Source organism: Podarcis bocagei (assembly GCF_964188305.1).
Source record: "Podarcis bocagei genome assembly, chromosome: 2".
NCBI lineage: Eukaryota > Metazoa > Chordata > Lepidosauria > Squamata > Lacertidae > Podarcis > Podarcis bocagei.
In genome coordinates this window covers 84,783,345-84,805,156 of record NC_138126.1, presented here as the reverse complement: position 1 = coordinate 84,805,156, position 21,812 = coordinate 84,783,345, and the positions used below count along the sequence as shown (strand labels likewise).

The following is a 21,812-nucleotide window of genomic DNA, read 5'->3' as shown; positions in this document are numbered from 1 at the left end:
GGTGGCCCAGCTATGCCCCTAACTGGACAGGGATAGCCCAACTACAGTTGTACCTCTACTTACGTATCCCTCTGAATACGGAATCTTCGGGTTATGGCCACAGCAAACCTGGAAGTGTATATTTCCGGGTTTCGCCATGCGTGCATGCGCAGAACTGCGCCTCTATTTACGTAATTTTTGGGGTGTGAACAGACCCCCGGAACGAATTAAGTTTGTAGCCAGAGGGTCCTCTGTACTCTTGTATATGCTCTGGTAACCTCAATGTTGGATTACTGCTGTGTGTTATACATAGGGCTGCCTCTAAAGATGGTTTGGAAACTTCAGCTAGTGTGGAATCCAGTGGCCAGGTTGCTTACCAGAGTAAGACGGTTTGAGCCTGGTCCAGCTGCACTGGCTACCAGTTTCCGGGCCCAATTCAAAGTGCTGGTTTTGACATATAAAGCCTTAAATGGCTCAGAACTGCAATACCTCAAGGACTGCCTCTTTCCATATGAACCAGTCCTGACCCTGAGATCATCTTCTGAGGCCCTTTTTCGTGAGCCTCCTCTTCAAGAGGTTTGGAAGGCGGCAACACAAGAACGGGCCTTTTCTGCAGTGGATCCCTGTCTGTGGAATGCTCTCAGCAGGGAAGTTTGCCTGGCACCTTCATTATACACCTTTAGGCACCAGGCAAAAACGTTCCTTCTTAACCAGGCCTTTGTTGACTTGATTGACGTCTTATGTCCTTATAAATTGTGGGGTTTTTTTGGGGGGGGTTATTGGGTTGTTGTTGTTTATTTTGATTGTGGATTTTGTGGATTTATATCCCCTGAGACCTCTGAGCATAGGGGGGTATATAAATTCAAACAACAACAACAACTATTTGAAGCACAATAAATAAATATTTGAAGCTCTCTTGCACCACTGAGGCCTTTTTTTGCCTCAAGTGACAGAATGGAATTCAAAAGGAATTCCAGTTGTAGTTGTATATTTAAATATTGCTTTAGTTTGCTATTCTGATTTGTAGCCAGTCTGGGACCCAGTAGTGAATGGTGGATTATAAATGTAAAATTTTGTATAATGCATGTATACAGAAAGAATATTGTCAAACTAGAAAAGGTACCGAAAAGGAGACAAATACAATCAATGGGGTGGAGCATCTCCTTTATGGTGTAGTGGTTAAGAGCGGTAGTCTCATAATCTGGGGAACCGGGTTCGCGTCTCCGCTCCTCCACATGCAGCTGCTGGGTGACCTTGGGCCAGTCACACTTCTGTGAAGTCTCTCAGCCCCACTCACCTCACAGAGTGTTTGTTGTGGGGGAGGAAGGGAAAGGAGATTGTTAGCCGCTTTGAGACTCCTGAAGGGGAGTGAAAGGCGGGATATCAAATCTAAACTCTTCTTCTTCTTCTTCTATGAGGAAAGCTTATGATGTTTGAGGGCTTTTTAGTTTAGGAGGAAAGGGGGATGTGATAGAGGTGCATAAAATGATGGCTGGCATGGGATATGTTTTTCTCCCTCTCATAATACAGGCGACTCTCCAATTACACTCTGGATACTCCAGAGATAGTGCATAATGCCAAAATTGTGCATAGTCAAAACACATTGGTGTTGCCAATGGGATTGCTAATGTCTTTTTTTCCCCCAGACACCCACCTCCTTTCTGCCTCCATTTTATTTTAGTTTAGTTTGTTTATTTTGCCAGCCATGTAAAGTTGAATGTGCACAAGTTAAATGCTCATGAGCTGCAAGTTACTTGTTCTAAAACCAGGAGTAGCTCACGTGATGGGCAGAGCCAGAACAGTAGCATTCTAACAAGTCAAAACATGGCGTCATCCAATGACATTGAATGGTGTAAGATTCTGGAAAGAAATAAGTCTACAGAACCTAACTAAACTATAGAAATTGCTATTACTAGGTGTAGTGAACGCTATCAATTTGGAGGACTTTTAAAAGGGATTAAACAGATTAATGGAGGATCAATGACTATTAGTCATAATGCCAATATGTTATCTTCAGTATCAAAGGTACCAGTTGCTAGGAAACATGAGCAACTAGACAGGCTTATGGGTCTGATCCAGCATGGTGGCTCTTATGTTCTTAAAGTTATGCTTACTTTCATGTAAACGTCCATAGAATTGCAACCTTTAATGATTGAATAATTGATGAATCAACTAAAACACATGATTTCTTGGCTAAGATTTTTTAAATTGGGTGACACCCCTGGTGGCTCAACATTCTACATTTCCATTGAATAATAATTGTAAATGAATAATCTCTGAATGACTTTTTATATCACCCACCACATACGTTAGCACACTAGTGGAATAGGTGGTAGAAAGGAATAACTGTTGGGAACCCATTGTGCCTGCCCTCTCCCTGTATTTCAAACTGAAATTGAGCACTATCTTTTATGTTTTGGTTTGAACTTTTCAAAGGCAGGCTCTGATTCATTGTTGGATCAAAACTGAGATACAGATAACTAGATTCTTACTGAACTTTCTTTTCATATACTTCTAAAATTGTTTGTGTGGTCTGCCAGTTTTGCAGTAATAGTAGTTCCAATCAGAATAGGATTGGGTTAAATAAAAGGTGGTTGTGGGGTTTTTTTTTAAAGTAGCTGGTTATACCGTAAATGATTCAGGCTGAAATCCTAAATGCATTTAGAATTGACTTTGAGTAGATATCCATAGGATTGAACTGTCAGATGCATAAATGTTTCCACTTTAGGTACTGTGCTGTGGTTTGCCATAGCCACATTATAAGATAGCATTGCAGTATGTTCTCAGAGATAAAGTAATGCCAGACTTATTGATGTAGTACTATTCTGGTCCCAGAACTTGTTTAGGAGAACATTACTCTTGCAGAGCCAACATTTTGCTGTTGGTAAGCTGCTCTCAGGTCTTCTGACAAAGAGCAGGATATAATTTTTAAAATAAATAAAACAAGAATATAGAACAAATTTTGTCTCAGATGAAGGAGTGCAGGTAGGATGGTGAAGCAATCTTGAAAAATCAACTTCTAATTATTTTTTCCCTTCTACTTCACTATAAAAGTGATGGTTGGTTTTTCTCTCCAAAACTAAAAGAAGCAACATCACAATTCTCTAGAATCTACAAACAATATTCATGTATTACTCTTGCTATCCAGTTGCCACATTACTGTTTTATTTATGTAAGTGCATAATCCCACATGCAGCTATAAATTGCTGTCCATGTACATAATTCAGTCCTTAGATGTATGTGGGATATGCAGTGGGATTCTGATTTCTGTGTATAGGAAAGAACATGTACACGTGTGAAGCCATACTTAATTTTAGAATATACTACAAAGCTTGACAAAAAATTCTGCTAGAAACTATGGGCTTCCTTGTACAAAATGCAAGTTGCAAACGAACCCTCTGCTTGCTTGCTTGCTTAATATTCTTATTGCAATTAATAGGACAGCTTTGGATTTACATACTCTCAGTGGATAACCAACACACACACATGCACACAGACACCACTTGCTAATTCATGTTTGTGCTTTTCTTTGTGAGGCAGTCTTTGAGGATATGTTTCCTAGAGCTTTTATAAAAACGTGTAAACAAATTGAAATATAGAAGCCATTGTACACATGCCTTTAGGAATCCGACACAGATGTGGAGCTAGGATTTTATTCTTTGTGGATTTTTTTTAGCTCCGTTTGCTTTGTAGCTGATTTTCTCCCTTGTTCCATAAAGAATAGTTTTGGCTTCTGTATCTCAGTTCCCTCATGTGCAAATTAGACTTTTTTATTTTAAAAAGTAATTCAGCCCAATTTCTAGTACTTATCCTTCGTTATATGCAATTTTGAAAAGCTGTCATCAGCCAGAGCATTCTTTTCTTCAAGTAAATGCCTTGTATGTCCTACAGGATCACATTATCTTTTCAGCTCAGTCCACTGTAGAAGGTTATATAATCCCCCCCCCGCCCCCCAAAAGGAAAATGGTAACTTTTAGGATAGCATGTTTAAACAAGTATTATTACTGTGGCATGTATGTTTGAGGGGTGACACTTCCAGATTTATAAGTGTTTTTGGGGGGAGAGAGGGGGTGGGTCTATACCCTGGACTTTAAAATGTTGAAATATTGGATAGTGGTTGGGGTTAGGGGTAGTGAGACAAAGGCCTGGTTCAAACAGAACACTAAATGGTGGTTTGTTTATTTGGCTTTTGAGGCTCATTGACTATGTTTGGTTGTGGCCAACAAGCCATAATCTAAAACCATAGTTTGAAATTGACTGAAACAGCTTGCAGTAACTATGGTTTGTTGTTAGTTTGGCAGGAAGGCTTGGGACAGTTCATGGTTGGAGCTGCAGGCAAGACTGATGGCCAAAGCAAACATAGCACAGAGCCATGAATCTGTTTGCTTACCCCAGTGATGGATGGGTTGTCTGGTTTTTTAAATGAAAAACAGCCCTAAATACTGGAGTGGAACAGGAAGTGGGTCTGATTGCCTTCCTTGTCTGTCAGTCCTCCACAGGAGGAAAAAGATACAGCTGTGGGGGCTGGGCAGAGAAATAGCTGTGGAAGAGGGCTTTGCCTGCACCATTTCACACCAATCACCTTGTCCAAACCTTAGTTTAATGGGTGTGGGGGCTGTCAAGGTAAATACACCAGCAACTATTTGCTGCATCCAGTTTTGCTCAAAAGCTAACAAGCAAGGTCTATACCAGAAAAAGGTAACGTGAAGTGTTGATCCATTGATGGTCTGAAGCTTATTGATTGCTGCAATACTCCTGCAGAGATGTGCACGCATGTTCTTAGCCCACTATGAGTCCTCAGATAAAGGAACAGTGTTTTTTGCTTCTGAGGTATGCAGGGGGAGTGAAAGGAAGCACAATTCCTAGTGGTTCTTCCCCTAGGAAGAAACAACACAATAAGAACACAATAAGAAACAGCACAATAAGAAACAACATAGATAATAGGATTGTCTGTAGCTATGGATTGTGGCTAACACCGTGTGTAAACCACTTGCAGAGTAATCAGGAGTGTGTACACAGCCTTGTTTGAAAAATTGGACTCCCAGTGCTGCTTTTATTCTGTTCTGGGTGTGTGTGTGTGTGTGAGGGAAATAAGAGTATGAATACAAGGTGCGTGAAGCATGCATGCATGCCCACATAAACAAACAAACAAATGCAAGACATACAGTGGTACCTCGCAAGACGAATACCTCGCAAGACAAAAAACGCGCAAGACGAAAGAGTTTTCCGTTTTTTGAGTCGTTCCGCAAGACGAATTTCCCTATGGGCTTGCTTCCCAAGATGAAACGTCTTGCGAGTTCTTGCGAGTTTGTTTCCTTTTTCTTAAAGCCGCTAAGCCGTTAATAGCTGCTAAGCCGCTAAACCGTTAATAGCCGCTAATAGCCGCTAAGCCGCTAATAGACAAAAAAAACGCAAGACGAAGAGACTCGTGGAACGGATTAATTTCGTCTTGCGAGGCACCACTGTACTCTTATTCATGTCTAGAGAGTCCCTTTGTCTCTTCCAAATCATCTCTGCCTCTGAGTCCCACACCAAAGGCAGGAGAAGAGTCATAGCCATCTTCCCATTATAGCTCTGGGGAATATCCTCTGAGGAAAAGTATAGACTCAAGAGCAGTAACACAGAGCTGCTTCCAAGTGTTGTAAGTAACCATGCAGAAAAATAGTATAAAGGTTACTCTTATCATAGCCTAGGACTGTTAGTTCCCCACCCATAGTGCTCTTTCCATTCTAGCTGTGAGAAACTAGAGGAAAATGATTATTTCCTGAATGAGAGCTGGAAGCACCTTCAGGCAGAGCCATTTTCCCCATTGATTCAGATGCACTGAAAGAAAGATCTGAAGCCACAAAGTCTAAGCAATTAATAATTTCAGGGAAAGTTTTAATACAGAAATACAAGACTCAGCAATATGCTCAGATAGATCCTTAGGGAAAGCAACTGTTCATTTCTTTATGCTCACATGTTTTGATTTGAAAAATGCCTTTTTCTTTTTAGTTTTCTTTTGTTAGAATTGGATCTGTATTAGAATAGGGTTGATCTTTTATTTATTTTTAAATAGAGTAAGTAGAGTGCAGATTGAGCAGACGAGACCAATAGTGGGCCCAATGACCAATAAGGCATTGACCATAGAGGGAAATGAGGGGCAGGTGGGGCTCATTGATTTCGGAAGGTAGCCCATCTAGTAGGACAACTCTGAACTTAAACCTCTGCTTCCCTGCAGGACATCTTTGGGATTACAAAGGCTAATTTACACAAATCCAGAGCAGAGTCCCTAAGGCAGTGGAATGCTGCCTTGGGCGCCTCCTTGCGGCAACTCCTGCAGTCAAGCTGGTGCCAAATATATTGCTCTGCTTTCCTTTGGACCACCTCAGCAAGGCCAAGAGGGGCGTCTTGTCTGGGCTGCCCAGGACTTCCATGCACACTGGGCAGACTTGTGCCCCATGGAGGTCACTTTGGTGCTCCTAACACAATACAGTGGTGCCTCGCAAGACGAAATTAATTCGTTCCGCAAGTCTCTTCGTCTTGCGGTTTTTTCGTCTTGCGATGCACAGTTTCCCATAGGAATGCATTGAAAATCAATTAATGCGTTCCTAGGGAAACCGCCTTCAGACCAGGTCCGGGGACAGTCTGTCCCCGGACCTCTTCTGAAGGCTGGGGGGGGGGGGGACAAGGGCTTTTCTTCCCACCCCCAGCATTTTAAAAAACCCTGGGACAGCGGAGGACTTCTCCGCTGTCCGGGGCGATCTTAAAATGCTGGCGGGCGGCATTTTAAAATCGCCCCGGACAGCGGAGGACTGCTCCGCTGTCTGGGGCGATTTAAAAGCCCCTGGGAAGGCAGGCAGGGGGGACAAAGACTTTCGCCCCCTGCCCGCCTTCAGAAGGTGTTCCCGCCCCCCGCCCCACTTCGGAACAGCTTTCCGAAGTGGGGCGGCTGGGGCAGGTGTCCCCGCCCCCCTCCCCACTTCGGAACAGCTTTCCGAAGTGGGGCAGCTGGGGCAGGTGTCCCCGCCCCCCCTCCCCACTTCGGAACAGCTATCCGAACTGGGGCGGCTGGGGCAGGTGTCCCCGCCCCCCCTCCCCACTTCGGAACAGCTTTCCGAAGTGGGGCGGCTGGGGCAGGTGTCCCCGCCCCCCCTCCCCACTTCGGAACAGCTTTCCGAAGTGGGGCGGCTGGGGCAGGTGTCCCCGCCCCCCCCGCCCCACTTCGGAACAGCTTTCCGAAGTGGGGCGGCTGGGGCAGGTGTCCCCGCCCCCCCTCCCCACTTCGGAACAGCTTTCCGAAGTGGGGCGGCTGGGGCAGGTGTCCCCGCCCCCCCTCCCCACTTCGGAACAGCTTTCCGAAGTGGGGCGGCTGAGGCAGGTGTCCCCGCCCCCCCTCCCCACTTCGGAACAGCTTTCCGAAGTGGGGCGGCTGGGGCAGGTGTCCCCGCCCCCCCGCCCCACTTCGGAACAGCTTTCCGAAGTGGGGCGGCTGGGGCAGGTGTCCCCGCCCCCCCCTCCCCACTTCGGAACAGCTTTCCGAAGTGGGGCGGCTGGGGCAGGTGTCCCCGCCCCCCCTTCGGAACAGCGTTTTAAAATGCTGGGGGTCGGGAGCGAAGCGCTGCCGACCCCCAGCATTTTAAAACCTTCCCGGGACACGGGGAGATTTTAAAATGCTGGGGTTCGGCAGCGCTTCGCTCCCGACCCCCAGCATTTTAAAACCTCCCCGGGACACGGGGAGATTTTAAAATGCTGGGGGTCGGCAGTGCTTCGCTCCCGACCCCCAGCATTTTAAAACCTCCCCGGGACACGGGGAGATTTTAAAATGCTGGGGGTCGGCAGCGCTTCGCTCCCGACCCCCAGCATTTTAAAACCTCCCCGGGACACGGGGAGATTTTAAAATGCTGGGGGTCGGCAGCTAATGCTTCGCTCCCGACCCCCAGCATTTTAAAACCTTCCCGGGACAGGGGGAGATTTTAAAATGCTGGGGGTCGGCAGCTAACGCTTCGCTCCCGACCCCCAGCATTTTAAAATCTCCCCGGGACAGAGACTTCTCTGCTGTCCCTTGGAGATTTTAAAATGCTGGGGGTCGGCAGCGAACGCTTCGCTCCTGCCCGCCAGCATTTTAAGATCGCCCGGGGCAGGCGGGGGGGGGGAAGGCAGGCGGGGGGAGCAAAGACTTTTGCCCCCCGCCGGCCTTCAGAAGAGGTCCTCTTCTGAAGGCCGGCTGTGGGCGAAAGTCTTTGCTCCCGACCGCCAGCATTTCCCTATGGGCTTTCGTCTTGCGATGCAAGCCCATAGGGAAATTCGTCTTGCGAAGCGCCTCCAAAACAGAAAACCCTTTCGTCTTGCGGGTTTTCCGTCTTGCGAGGCATTCGTCTTGCGGGGTACCACTGTAGTTTGGCTTCTCCCCTGGAGGCCCACTCCATTGTCTCTCAAGACAGATGGATGCCAACAAGACAGAAACAAACAAACAAACAAACAAAAATTCCACAACTACAATGTATGTGGTGCATTCAGGGACCAAAGATTTAACCTTGTCAAGTATATCCACCAATTCAATATGACCAACCAAAATCAGATGGCTCTTCTGATGTTTGGAACGCACATGATCAGTGTGCATGGAGTGCAGGATCATGGTGGCAGGCCCCAGCTCCATATCACATAGATTAATTAGACTGTTTGCACGATCCCCACACACATACAAACTGTATTCATGCTAGTTCTGTAAAAGCTGTAAGAAGCCGTGGAAAAACAGGTACTTGATCATATAGATCAACCTAGATGCACAAAGTTTGCATGTGTGGTGATATGGTGTGCAGAAAGTCTAGTGTATAAATGGGGCATTAGCTGGGCAGCTATCTTAGTTCTCCTTCTCCAATGCACATTCACTGTAGATGCTTTGAATGTCTGAACGGGACTTGTTGGGAGCATCTTTTTCTGAGTGCATGACTGTTGCTTTAGGAATATGCACTCAGAAGAGGAAACACACTACTCACTATTTAAGGTGAAAGTGCGAGTGATCCCTCAGTCATACAGGATGGCCATGTGTGCTGATTTACAGATGATAGCCCTCTGTTTGAAGGTGCCATTAATTTGAAGTGCTATCTGATTCCAAGTCCAGCTGAAAAATAAAGGGCCATACAAAGGGAGAACAAGGGCCTTGACCGAGCAGGGCATGGTCACAAGTTTGCCCGCTATGGTGAAATATGTTGCATTTCTGTTTAAATTGCAGTAATAATTTCTAAATCTTCATATATGCATATGAATTATCAGATGTAAAATTAAAGCAAACCAGTGCCCCCCTTTGTCTTCTTTTTTATCTATGCACTTTCTTTGGCATTGTGCAAGTGGCCACTGTTGTAATAACTTTGCCGATACCAATGCAGAAGAATCATTTTAAGTTTTCAAAACACTTAATTGCATTTAAATGTTTTAGGCAAATCTGATAAATAGTAATTACTTGCACAATAATGTAATCAGAATCCTTGTGAAACATGATTTTGAGAACTTCTATCTTGTAACAACTGCTGAGAGTTGAACATTATTACTTTTAGCTTTGCTTATGATAAGAGGTGACTATGAATGAGAGGAGATATTATATAAAGTAAAAGAATCCTTTGGATGTGTGGTGGAAAGAGTAAAACATTCTGATGTTTATAAAGCAGTTACATTCCGCAACATGTTGTTCTTTTATTTTTCAGGCAAATGTATGGCAGTAAATATTCAATTCGTTTTATAGCACAGATTAGTCAAACATCTACAGTGTTTCTAAGTGGTAGTAATTAACATTCATGTCAATGTTCATTGTGCTCTGCAGCGTAGTTTAACTGGAAGGTTAGTTAAAAAAATGCTTCAAGACAGAAATTCACACACCTGCATACCTGACGAGATTAAGAATTACCTTGTTTAGAGATTTTGATGGTGGAATATGTTTTTCCCCCTTGCCTTCAAGATTAATAATAGTACACATCATATTTTGCCCTGCTGTGCAAAGATCCCTCATATCCTATATCCCATGACCTTTTCTCAATTGCTGCCAGCAACATTATTTTCCTTCAAAATGGGGATTTTTGACATTAACCTAGTTCTTCCTTCCTGACACAGGAGCAACTTAGGAAGCTGCCTTATACCTTAGTCAGACCATTGGATATCCCGGATACATCTACATCACCACACTTTCCCTCAAGTGTCTTGACATTTTACCATTTGACCTGCACCCTGCAACAACTCCAGACAGAGAACCTCTATAGAGAGCAATCTGTTTTATTTTTCTAATTCTGTTATCAGTTGAGATGGCTGGGGCAGGGGACGAGACAGCTTATAGGTTTTCATGGTAAATTATATATATTGGCATTTAGGGACATTAAGCCTCCAGTATCTTTGGTACAAAGCTGCCTCATGTCAGTGGTGTAGCGTGGGGGGTGCAGGGGGACCCGGCCACACCGGACGCAACATCTGGGGTTAGGGTGCGCAAATCCACGGGTTAGGGGGCGCAAATTACTTGCCTTGCCCCGGGTGCTGACAACCCACGCTACGCCACTGCCTCATGTGATTGGTAGTGCACTACAGCTTCAAGTCAGAATATCTGTGATGACTATAAGCACCTGTGGAATTTGTACAACTGCAGAGGCTGTTTTGGGGCTGTGCCAACCTGTGCAATACACATCTGTCTTGCAAGGCTGCATTCTGGGCATAACTAGACATTATGGAAGACACAAGGCTTCTGCCAGTGCCCCATAATATCATCTATTGAAATTTCACATGAAGTGGGATCATTACTTCACATGTTGAGCTGAGCCCGGCACTGAAAACATGTCTTGGGGTTGCTCCCTAGTGAACCCTGGTTTAGATTAAATCCTGTCTTGATTTGGCAATTCTGCCTATATATTACTATTCAAAGTTGGATGTTTTTAAGGAGTATCATCAATATTATTTATTAAAAATAACATTTTTTATTTATCTTAGAGGTGGAGTCACTTCTTGAATGGTGCTAAAAATGTTTTCCTACAAGAGGGTGTGATTAGTTTAAAAGCACATACTCCAATTGACCTTGTATATCACATTGTGTGTCTGCTCAGTGTTGCTGGCTGGTTGGAGCGCTGAGCTTTCCCAATCACTGTTTCTAGTGCTTGTGCAGGTAGGGATTCCTGCCCTGGGGAAGGGTGTATTCAGGAAGATCCAAATGGAAACCATAACGCATTATTGTGTCCCTCATGATTTGTGTTCTTGGCTTTTTTAGTGGGTAATTTCCTGTTGAGCTATGATTAAATAATAGCACCATAAAATTTAATTTCTTATGTAACTCCACTTTTCTTACTCTTGAGTACAAAGCACTAAAGCACAGCCAACACACAAAAACCTCATCAACTATTGTTATCTTCCTCTATCTGATACATTTAAACCGTTAGAACACTTTTTTCTAGTTGAGATGTAAAGATTTTGAAGATTTGTGGTCATTAAAAGGCTTTTACCACTTCTTCAAGAGTGCAGATGTTAATCCAGAGGTTGTAGCCAAATTGCAATTTGGGTAATTATTGCCTGCCTGTCTCCATTCCCTTGTGAATGTAATTGGATCAAGTATGACTGCCTTCTTCATTTCCTATTCCTATGCTCTTATGTAGTATTATGTAGTCTACCCATTGTTATAATGGATTGCTGTATTCCACTAGAGGAGCCACATGCCAGTGCTACAGTGAACTACATACATGCATAATTAGAGGTATAAGCTGCTTCCAACTTCCATAAATATTGCTGCTGTTAGAGTTTAATATCCCTACATCCCAGCAAACAGTCTTCCTTTTAAGAAGCATTGGGGGGGATTAAGTGTCAAAATCTCAATATTTCTTGTGCTCTATCTCATTAAATTGGCACAGTTATGATATTCATTTTGCCTTTGACCTTTGGATTCAGCAGTGTTGTGAGCAGCTATTTTGCCTTTTCAACTTACCCAGTTGTTTTTGGACAGTTTCAGTGTTAGAAGGTGGTTGGACTTCATGGAATTCTGTTTCTTGTAACTTTAAATTGAATTTCTATCCCCCTCCCCACTCAAAAGGTTTTAAGTTTCCTCACTTGCAAAGTGCTGAATATTTTCTCACATTACAACTTCAGTGTCCCAAGTAGCCTGCTTGAAATTGACAAAAGAGGTCCAAAGACTTGCCCGGGTGGGGAGAGATAGCAATCAGATTGCTTTGCAATGACAGTATTTCCTTTTTAGCTTCATGCTTCACTACATGGCTGGTTCTTTGACCAAAAAAGAAAAAGCTTGCTTGAGGATCCTTGTAAAGTTTATAGAATATAGGACTTCACTGAGCTGTAACTCCTCAGATGAGGTGAAATTGCAGCTAGATATTTCTTTGCCTATGCTGGTTCCTTGCACAAGAGACAAGTCTAAATGGTTTGTAGATTATTTTAAATGTGTTTATGGAAGATGGAGTTATTGGTTTGTTTGTTTATTATTAATTTTTGTGTTCTTATTCTGTATTTTTATGTTGTGAACCACCCTGTGCTCTTTGGATGAAGCGTGGCATACAGATTTAAGAAATAATAATAATTATTATTCATTATTTAGACCTCCAGATAAATAAATTGATATTTTCCTTGCACTGAAATCCTGTTGAAACTCTGTGCTAAGGGCTTGTAATGACTAAAGCCCCAAGTGTAATAGCTAAAGTTGGAACAAGAAGAATTTAAATTTTTGATGAAGCCAAGCGCTGGGAGATGATGATAATGCCTCTCGAAAAATATTGGAGCCATTTCATGTTATTGAGCAACATTCACCTTATAATTTCACAAACTTTTCAGCAGGGATTTTGTAGACCTTAATGGTATTGTAGATATCCTCGGAGTAATCAAAAGATTATTTCATACTAATAGGCTCTTCTTCTCGAGAGGGTGGCGAAATACTTCAGATAGCGTTGATTTATTCAAATCCTTGTACAACATTCCATTTTGTGAAAATTTGTGTGAGAAAAAAAGATATGGCTTTAATAGGCCATATAAAATAATGACTTCCAGATGACTCCCTACAATCGCTAAAACAATAAAAATGACACATAACTTAAGGATGAGCAGATTTTGCTATTTTTCCATGGGTTGGCTGCTGCATGTTTCATTAAGTCAATACTATATGGATAATTTTATTATTTTTTGGAGCTGGTGCATGCATAGTGTGCTTCCATTTGCATTAATTATTATTTTAATCTGAATTATCTATGTGCACAAGCTTTCATGTAAACTGAATCAGTGATTTTGATTTTTTTAGTATGTGAAGGTGCATATGAGCACACATTCTCACTGAATAAAAAAGCATGGCTGTGCATGGGATGGGTAGGGCTGCAGAGCATTATTTATTGTTTATTTAAATTTCTATCCTGCCCTTCCTCCAAAAAGAGATTCATGTCTGGAGTGACTACTGTTTCCCCAAGCATTATATATATTTATAGATGCAAAAGTATACACAATTGCATTCCAGGTTTACAGGTCTGCCTTCTCCCACATTATACCTACACAATCCATAATACCCTTGTCAGGGGCCACACTCTGAGCGTCCCATCAAATCATTGCTCCCATGATACTCCTGCACATCAGCCATATGTTAAGAGAAGTGTGAAAAGGCAGGGCTGCCAAGCTAGAGGGAACACAGCAGAACACAGCAAACCATCCATTTTAACCTTAATGCATGTGAAGAGGAAACCCTTTATCAATGGAATAACTGGGGTGGTTTTCGTTTGCACTGCAACAGAGCAGTCCTAACACTGTTCCCCCTCCACCACCACTACCTGGGCTGCTATTTACATTACAAAACATAAGCATATTTATTGCATTCCCACATTTAACTTTCTTGTTTGGCCCTCAGAGTTAGTTGATACTCTGTTAAGCCACCTAAGAATAGTGTTTCTGTTATATCCATTGTATGATAGCCTGATTACATGAAAACATAATGTATAGTTCAAGTACTGTTCTAGGGGAAAACAGTTGTGCACCTGATTCCAGAATTTTTCATCTTGGATGGCATGTGCTTGGCAGCAGTGCTCATTTTCAGAATGCGCTGGAAAAGAAGCCACCTTCTAACACAATTATTCTTACATCACTGTGACAATTTTCAGGCTCCCTCATGGACCATCTAGAGAACAATCAGATTTTCAAGCTGTGCTCAGCTAATGATCTTTTTGTGTGAAAAATGTCAACAGACTGGAACTTTAGCCAAAACGGTTTTTGTAGAAGAGCATTTTTAGGTTGTTAAAGGGAGGATATTACTGTTTTTATTGTTTTTAAGTGCATCTACTTTTGGGATCAAACTTTACATGTTTTAAGAAGTTCTGTTTTGTATCTGGAACTGCTCAAATTACCATAGTGGAGAGGAAATTTACATTGTACTTTTATTGCTAAAATCATATGCAGCGTAAATACTGTTGGCACACACAGCTACTTTGAATGAGCGAGGTATTTTGTTCTATCAGCTCCCAGAGCTGGACTGATGAATTGGATGTATACGTTTGAAGCAATTTTGATGCTTTGCCTTAAAGTAACAAGATTACAAATTAGCTGGGAGTAATACTGGCGTTCGGCATATTTCGTAACTTACCTTTGCCTCATTTTTCAACATTTGCTATATGTCCACAGCTATTTTTAGGAATGGAGCCATGTATTGGTCATTGTAGTTGCTGCTATTTAATGAAGGGTGTTAAAGCTCACATCACATTCTGTCAGTAAGTATGAGTAAGCTACAGCCAATGTGGCATTTCAGAGGCTCTGTTGGTATGGAACTTTGATACAGAAAAGAGATTGCTCTGCAATTTGACTGTGCTCACAGATGTTTTTCCTGATTTCAGCAGGATTTTAAGTGAAGCTTTGAGGTGAGAGATTAACTAGGCTATCTTTGAAATCCCTATGTAGTGCGGTTTTAGCAAGAGTCTATAGTGCACATGCCAGAGTATCTCAGCTTGCAAAGTGATTTGATAATGCCGGGAAAGTGGTAGGTCAGTATTCTTGCATAAAATGGTGCAGAAAATTAAGAGTGACAATAGTCAAGAGATGGTGTTTGGCTTTAGGAGAGATCTGTAGGCAACTGAAAAGGCATGAAGTATTATCAACATAACTAGGACAGCATGTGGAATAAGATAGTAGACCTGTAATTCCCAGTGTTCATTTGCAAGCATTGCGCTAGAATTGCTAGTCAGGGTGTAGAGTGAATGCCTAGACTCTAAACACCCTGTGCACTTCAAATAACTCTCCACAGCTAATCTTCTATTCCTGATTTGCAATTTCAAGCTTGAAGATCAAATTATGCATCTTTTTGGAAAGGAAAGGCCCTTGCACTCCTCCTATGCATGTGGAAACAGAGAGGGCAACAACCTCTAACACCGCTATATGTTTGAAGGCGTTTGATCTGTGCAGGTTCTCCACGCAGCTTCATCAGATTAGGGAGTTCATAACTTCCACTTTCCACACCACAGCTGTTTTCCTCAGCTTATTCTAGGAAAGAGGCTATATAATCATTTATCATGCCTTACTAACTTTGTGACTGGACCGCTATACGACACATTCTATATAGTGGTACTGTTTATTATTGTTTCCCTTGCAAAAATAATAAATTATAGCACACCTCTTGTTTGGGATGACCTGCTGAAAGTAGTCTTCCAGGGTCAGCACCAAGCCACCTGCAATCTTCAAACAAAACTAACTGTGTCGGCTTTTGACTTGAACAGTAGTTTTATGCATTGTACCACCATACCTGAACTAGTTCTTCCAAGTGCCATTGCAATCTCTCAGTCTGGTAGAGATGATTCTCTTGCTTGTACTATCGGGGACATTGGAATCACATGAAGGAAAGCTTCCCTCTGTGGTAGAGACGCATCAATTCTTAGCAGTGTGATTTTAACGAATGTGTTTTTTACTTGGGTTGGCTTTGGTGACCAAGATTAAACTTGTAATACTGTGTTGCATTAAAAACAGTTGTCTTTTCTTATTTAACTGGATATTTTATATATGTATTGATGTATTGTTAATCACTTAGAATAGACCAAACTAGAACTAAATAATTAAATGAAATAAATAAAGCAAATTCCTATCCTAAATCCAATCAAATATCAAAAGTGAGCTGGTAGTTCTAGTTCCTCCTTTGGGACTCAGCTATACAGCTGCAAATAAACCATTTTAAGTGTGTTTTAAGGGCACTATACAATTTGACACTAGATGGTGATGGTGAGCCTCACGAAAAATTCAATATAAAAAAATTCCTTCCAGTAGCACCTTAAAGACCAACTAAGTTAGTTCTTGGTATGAGCTTTCGTGTGCATGCACACTTCTTCAGATACACACGAAAGCATGCACACGAAAGCTCATACCAAGAACTAACTTAGTTGGTCTTTAAGGTGCTACTGGAAGGAATTTTTTTATTTTGACTATGGCAGACCAACACGGCTACCTATCTACTACTGAAAAATTCAATGAATTTTTAAAAATACTTTAAAAAAATCATTTTCAGAGTGGTTTTTGTATGTGTCTAAATTCCACCTTGGTTTTTAGGACTCTCCCACACTACGCATATACTTTCATTGAAACAATGAAATAACCATACATTAGCAGAGTAGTTAAGAGTATGGTTGCCTTGGAATACCTTCTCCCTAGCAGAAATGATGTGAATAGTGTTTGTTTCTCAGCAAGAATTCTGGGAGTGATGATCCTAGTCTCATCCCTGCAGGGGGGGGGACCACTCCACCAGGACTTGTGGAGTACCTGAAATTCCCTGCCTATTTCCTGTGCCTCAAGATAACTTCCTGATCCTTGAAGAAGGCGAAGAGGGGAGGTTTAGCACCACTTTCAGGATGGAGGCTTGTGACATACTACTCTATTCAGTTTTATACAACATCCCTGCTCCACTGGTTTTCAATATAACTCAGATACTCAGTTCTATTTCACACACATAAAATTAATATATACGTGGGTCATTGCCAGAAAATCAGTTTTCAAAAATGCTGCCTTTGGGTTGTAAGCACTAGATCTGGTTTTATCCATCTGATTTTTGTTTGCTTTAAAACTATTACTTTAAGACTAATACACCTAACATCAGTATAGCATAGTACAGTTGATCTCTTATCCATTATTAAGATAGCATTTGAGGTCTCATGAGCTCCCTGCTCTCACTTGCTCCTCCTTGTGCTTCCAAGCATTTGTGTTACAAAAATTATTTTAAAAGGAGTGAAACTGGAAAATTCATTTACACACGCACACCAAGAGACATAATTCCACAGCTATGCTTTTCCTTAAAGAAACCAATCTCATAGTGTCTGCTGAATTTTAGGGTGTGTGTGTGTGTGTGTATATATATATCTGCCTGTCTAATTGTCTGTCTATTTATCTATCTATCTATTTATCATCTCTTCACATAACGGCACTGTTAAAACACTGTTCCCTCACTTCTTCAGAGAACAGAATTATTGCTATCCCATCAAGTTATTTATCATCTTTACATTTCCAACTGCTGAGGCAATAGGAAGAATCCACACAGCACCACATATTGTAAGATATGTGTTGTAATCCATGCTTAACCCTGGCTATATGAGTAATGAATTCTCCCTTGAAGTTCCGTGATCAAGAAAGTTACATATGATGATGCAATTGTTACCACTTGCTTACCCTTAGGTAAGATGGTAAATTTTCAAATCTTCATTTGAAGCCTCTACATAGTACTGGTGACTGGTGGTGGTAGATTATTTGCTTTCTCTTACCCCCTCACCTTTATTTCCAGTTTTGAAATAAAAACCTAAATTAGAAATTGACTACAGTCTTATAGCAAATGTGTGTGTGAAGAAACAGGAATAGTTTATTTAGAGATACACCAAAATATAATTGCTTTGGTACATAATAATGTGGTATGTAAACCGTATTATTTATAGTTTTGAAGATATACACCCTGCTTTATAAGGCCAAAGCATCTCAGAGTGGCTAACACATAACTAAAAGCAATACCACTTAAAAATTAACAAGGTAACAGGCAGCAATTTGAACCTGATTACATAGGCAGATACTTAAAGAATAAGTAGAAAGTGTCATTTAATGCATACTTGGAGGCATCAATTTGATCTATTAAGGTGACATTGGTGTTTACCTGCCTTTCACCATGAGGTCCCAGGGCAGGTGACAACAATTAAAACAGTGTTAAACACAGTATTGTGTTGTTAATACATAGCAATAATAATGTTTATTATTTGTTAGCGTTTTATTGATTCAGTAACCACCATGTTCTTTAAAAATTATTTTAAGCCAATTTTGAGCTTCTTAAATGTAAACTAGGAAGACTACCTACTGAATATAAAAAGAGGAATACTATTAAATGCTAGCTCTTGTAATGAATATATTTGGGAAGTAGTGTACAAACAAACTGGTAAATAACTAATTTTTCTACTTTAATACAATCAAACAAAACCCTAAAAATGTTATTAATGTCTTTCCTCCCCCAAAAATGTTTAAAGTTATTTCCTGGATCAGGACTGTTGTTCATTTATACTTTCTAATATAATAAAGCTAAGACACATTTCATTATCTTATTCCCATATAAAACAAGTTGTTATATTGTTGAGCCATGATCTATATCTACAATTTTGTAAGGATGTTTGGATAAAATACATAATTAGTGCACAGTGTGTCGAAGCTATTTCAGGGATATTGGCTGAATTAATTAGAAGTGAAAAATGTTATAAAAGTTTCCTAAATTTATGTGCAATGCATGCATTTGCATTCTTTCACCCACTCAAATGTATTTACTAGATATAAAGCCGGGACTGAAAGCTTTTGTTGATTGATAGGTTGATTTTAAAAAAGCTGGGCAGCTGCCATATTGGATCTCCCAAAATGCATTGCCCAAAGCTCAATTCCTATATGAAAGTGCCATTGCTGCTGAATAAAGTGTATCCAGGGGGAATTGAAAGGCACTGGTGCCTGCTGTACTACTGGGGGACCAAAATGGTGGTAAGCATGCTGTTTTGGGGGCCTTACAACAGGGACACAGGCCGGGTAGGCGTTGGCCAGCTGTGCATGCCTGAGGAGTAAGTGTGAATGACTGGCAGCTGCTGTTCAGCTGTGAAGCCAAATGCCAGTGGTTGGTGGGCTGTGGAGATAATTCAACATTTGTCTATAGAATCTGGAAACTTCAAAATGCTTGGGATCACCTGTAGAAAGTAGAGCTGATTGGCTGTAACTTCAAGCCTTGCTTGCCTAGGCTTGAATTTTGCTTGCTAGGACAGTTTCCTGCACTACAAAGGAAAAATTGGCTACCTGGCATCATAGTGGTGTTAGGTGATAAACAGGTGGCATCCCTTGAGGCCTGCTGAGGGAGAGGGAACCTAGGATCTAGTTCCCCACTGATCTAGTTGCTGATCTAGTTCCCCACCCCAGCTCTAGAAGAACTACCAACATGAGGAATTATTCTAGCATAGAGAGCTTCAAAGACACCTGAGGGATCTTCCTGGAAAAGTGACGGTCTGTGTTGGTCGCTTCCCCTACTTTAAATAAATTATTAACATATATAGGAAAATGACACTGATTGTGTTCCTTCCAACTTATTTGTAGGAGAAGTAAAAATGTATCCATTTAAAAACAAACAACAACCCTTGCCTTTTTATCCCGTGTGTGTGGTTTTTTTGTTTTTTTTATATTTAGGAAAGCATTTTTGTAACTCCATTCTTCAAGACAGACTTTTCTGGTTGGACATGTAGTAAACACTGAAATACCCATTTACTATGATAACTGGGGAGATCTTAAGGAACAATATAACTTTTTATTATTGTTGCTGTTTTGAAATATATCCATAGGATATATCCATAGGATATATCATATCCTATGACAAGTTTCTGTGTACATTATATGATTAAGCCCACTATAAAAACTAATTTCACTGGCTCTCTTTGCCATCTCCTTCATCTACTTACTCAATGAGAGGTCAAGTCCAGAAAATGATTTAGGGAACCATGGTAATTCTTTTATTGTAATTCTTTTATTGCAGCATAGCCTAGAGCCCTTCCCTGGTGGTGACTGTTCCTCATATTGGGAAATACAGAACAGATTGCAGCAGCTGTTCTTGCAGCGCACACTAAATAGTTACAATGCTCTCTACTGACTGATGAAGAGATGAGAGGAAAAAGGGAGCCATTCCCCACAATGTAAGCTAGTAAATTCCAGTTGAGTGTACACAGAATACACTCAGCAAGGAGCTTTAGACAATCCTGGTTCTGATTATTGCCTTACATATGTGTTTTAATCTGTTGGTTATGTTCACAGTTAACACTTTTTAGGTATGCACCTTTAGTAAATAATTTGTATAGAGGTTTCCATTCCTGCTTCTCTAGTGGTTGTCTCTGTAGCTCATTCTCCTTATTATATATGTGAATGGAACAAAGTGGTGGTGACAGCACAGGCTGTGTGTTATGTTAAAAGCCATGGACTGTGGGGGATTGAGGAGGGAAGTTTAACTCTTTTCTTGCCATAATCCCAACAAAAACAACTTCTTGAAAGCTTCTAGTAGCATTTTTAGGGAAGCTCCCACTGATAAAAGCAGTATTGGAAAGGTGATTTTTGTTGAAATCATGATGTGGAGAAAAAGGGTTAAATGGATATAGCTTTGAAGAGGTGATTTTAGGCTCTTGACATAGAGAGAAGGAATTTAACTACTCCCATAGCCAGTTTTGCAAACACTTCTTAGGTTTGATTGTGAGAACGGTTTTTCGCTCTTGTCCACGCATAGATTGCTAGAATGTGCACTCCAAAAGTTAACTATATGATCTTTTTTGTGGTGCTTCTAAACCACAGGTCTTCTGTTCAGCATTTTTGAAGAAGCCTATGTTCATATTTTAAAAGTTTATATACTGGTAACTCGCAACTTGCGCTTATTTTACATATATGGTCACAACTTTGCATGGGTGGGTGAGGAATAAATGGAGAGCAGAGGAAGCCTACTCTCAATTTATTTACTCCCACCACTACTCCCTACCTAGCTTTGGGAAAGCAGCATGAGCCTTCGGTCAGCATCTGTTCCCAGCTTGGCAAGGAGGCCCTAGGGCTGTGGCACTGGCAGGGTCCTAGGGCCCTCCTGTCTTCTTCCCCAAGTAGGACAAATAGCCCCCAACCTTGCAGGCAGAGGGTGATTCCAACCATTCCCACTTAAAATGTGAGTTAGCTGCATTCATATTTTTAAAAGATAACTTAAATTCCTCAACTTTTGTGTAGAACACTTATTGCCATAAACCTTTGTTCCTAACTACAACACTTTCCTCACTGATATTTTCTTTAATTATTTGATTAATTAAATACAAAATGTATTTTCACGTTTCTCAAAATAAACATACATCAGTATAATTACGATTTTGCTAATGTTATTTTTACTAATTATTGTTCTCTAGAAATTTACAAATTAGTGTAATTATTAAACATGCTATTAATATTTCACTTGCCTGTTACATTTGGTTTTTTTGTCTTCCATTCAATTTGAAGACTTACATAATGTAGGGTATCTTTTTTACAAATTATCTAATTGCCTTTATTATTTAAAAATGTAGATTTTAAGCACATTGATTAGATGACCATGTACTTTTAAATCCTCCAGTTACTTTAGTAGGAATGTTGTACAACATTTTATTTACTTATTCATTTAGAACATTTATATCCCATCTTTCTTTTTTTCTATTTTGGAGGTGAGTAGGTATATGTTGTGTTCCCTAGCAACCTTCCTTCAAGGCACTGAACAGACGAAATCCTTCTCAGTTTCAGAAAGGTTACTATATTGTGTGCCTTCAAATTATGCTGTGGACCGGAATGGTTTGAAGCAATCTAAAGTCAGATGAATGCATTGCCAGAGT

General features: G+C 41.0%; 1 protein-coding gene across 19 annotated transcripts in view; it reads left to right on the top strand.

The window, feature by feature from the left end:
* Positions 1-21,812, top strand: part of TENM2 (teneurin transmembrane protein 2) — a 745,234-nt gene that overhangs the window by 494,648 nt on the left and 228,774 nt on the right. The gene's annotated exons all lie outside the window — the stretch shown is intronic.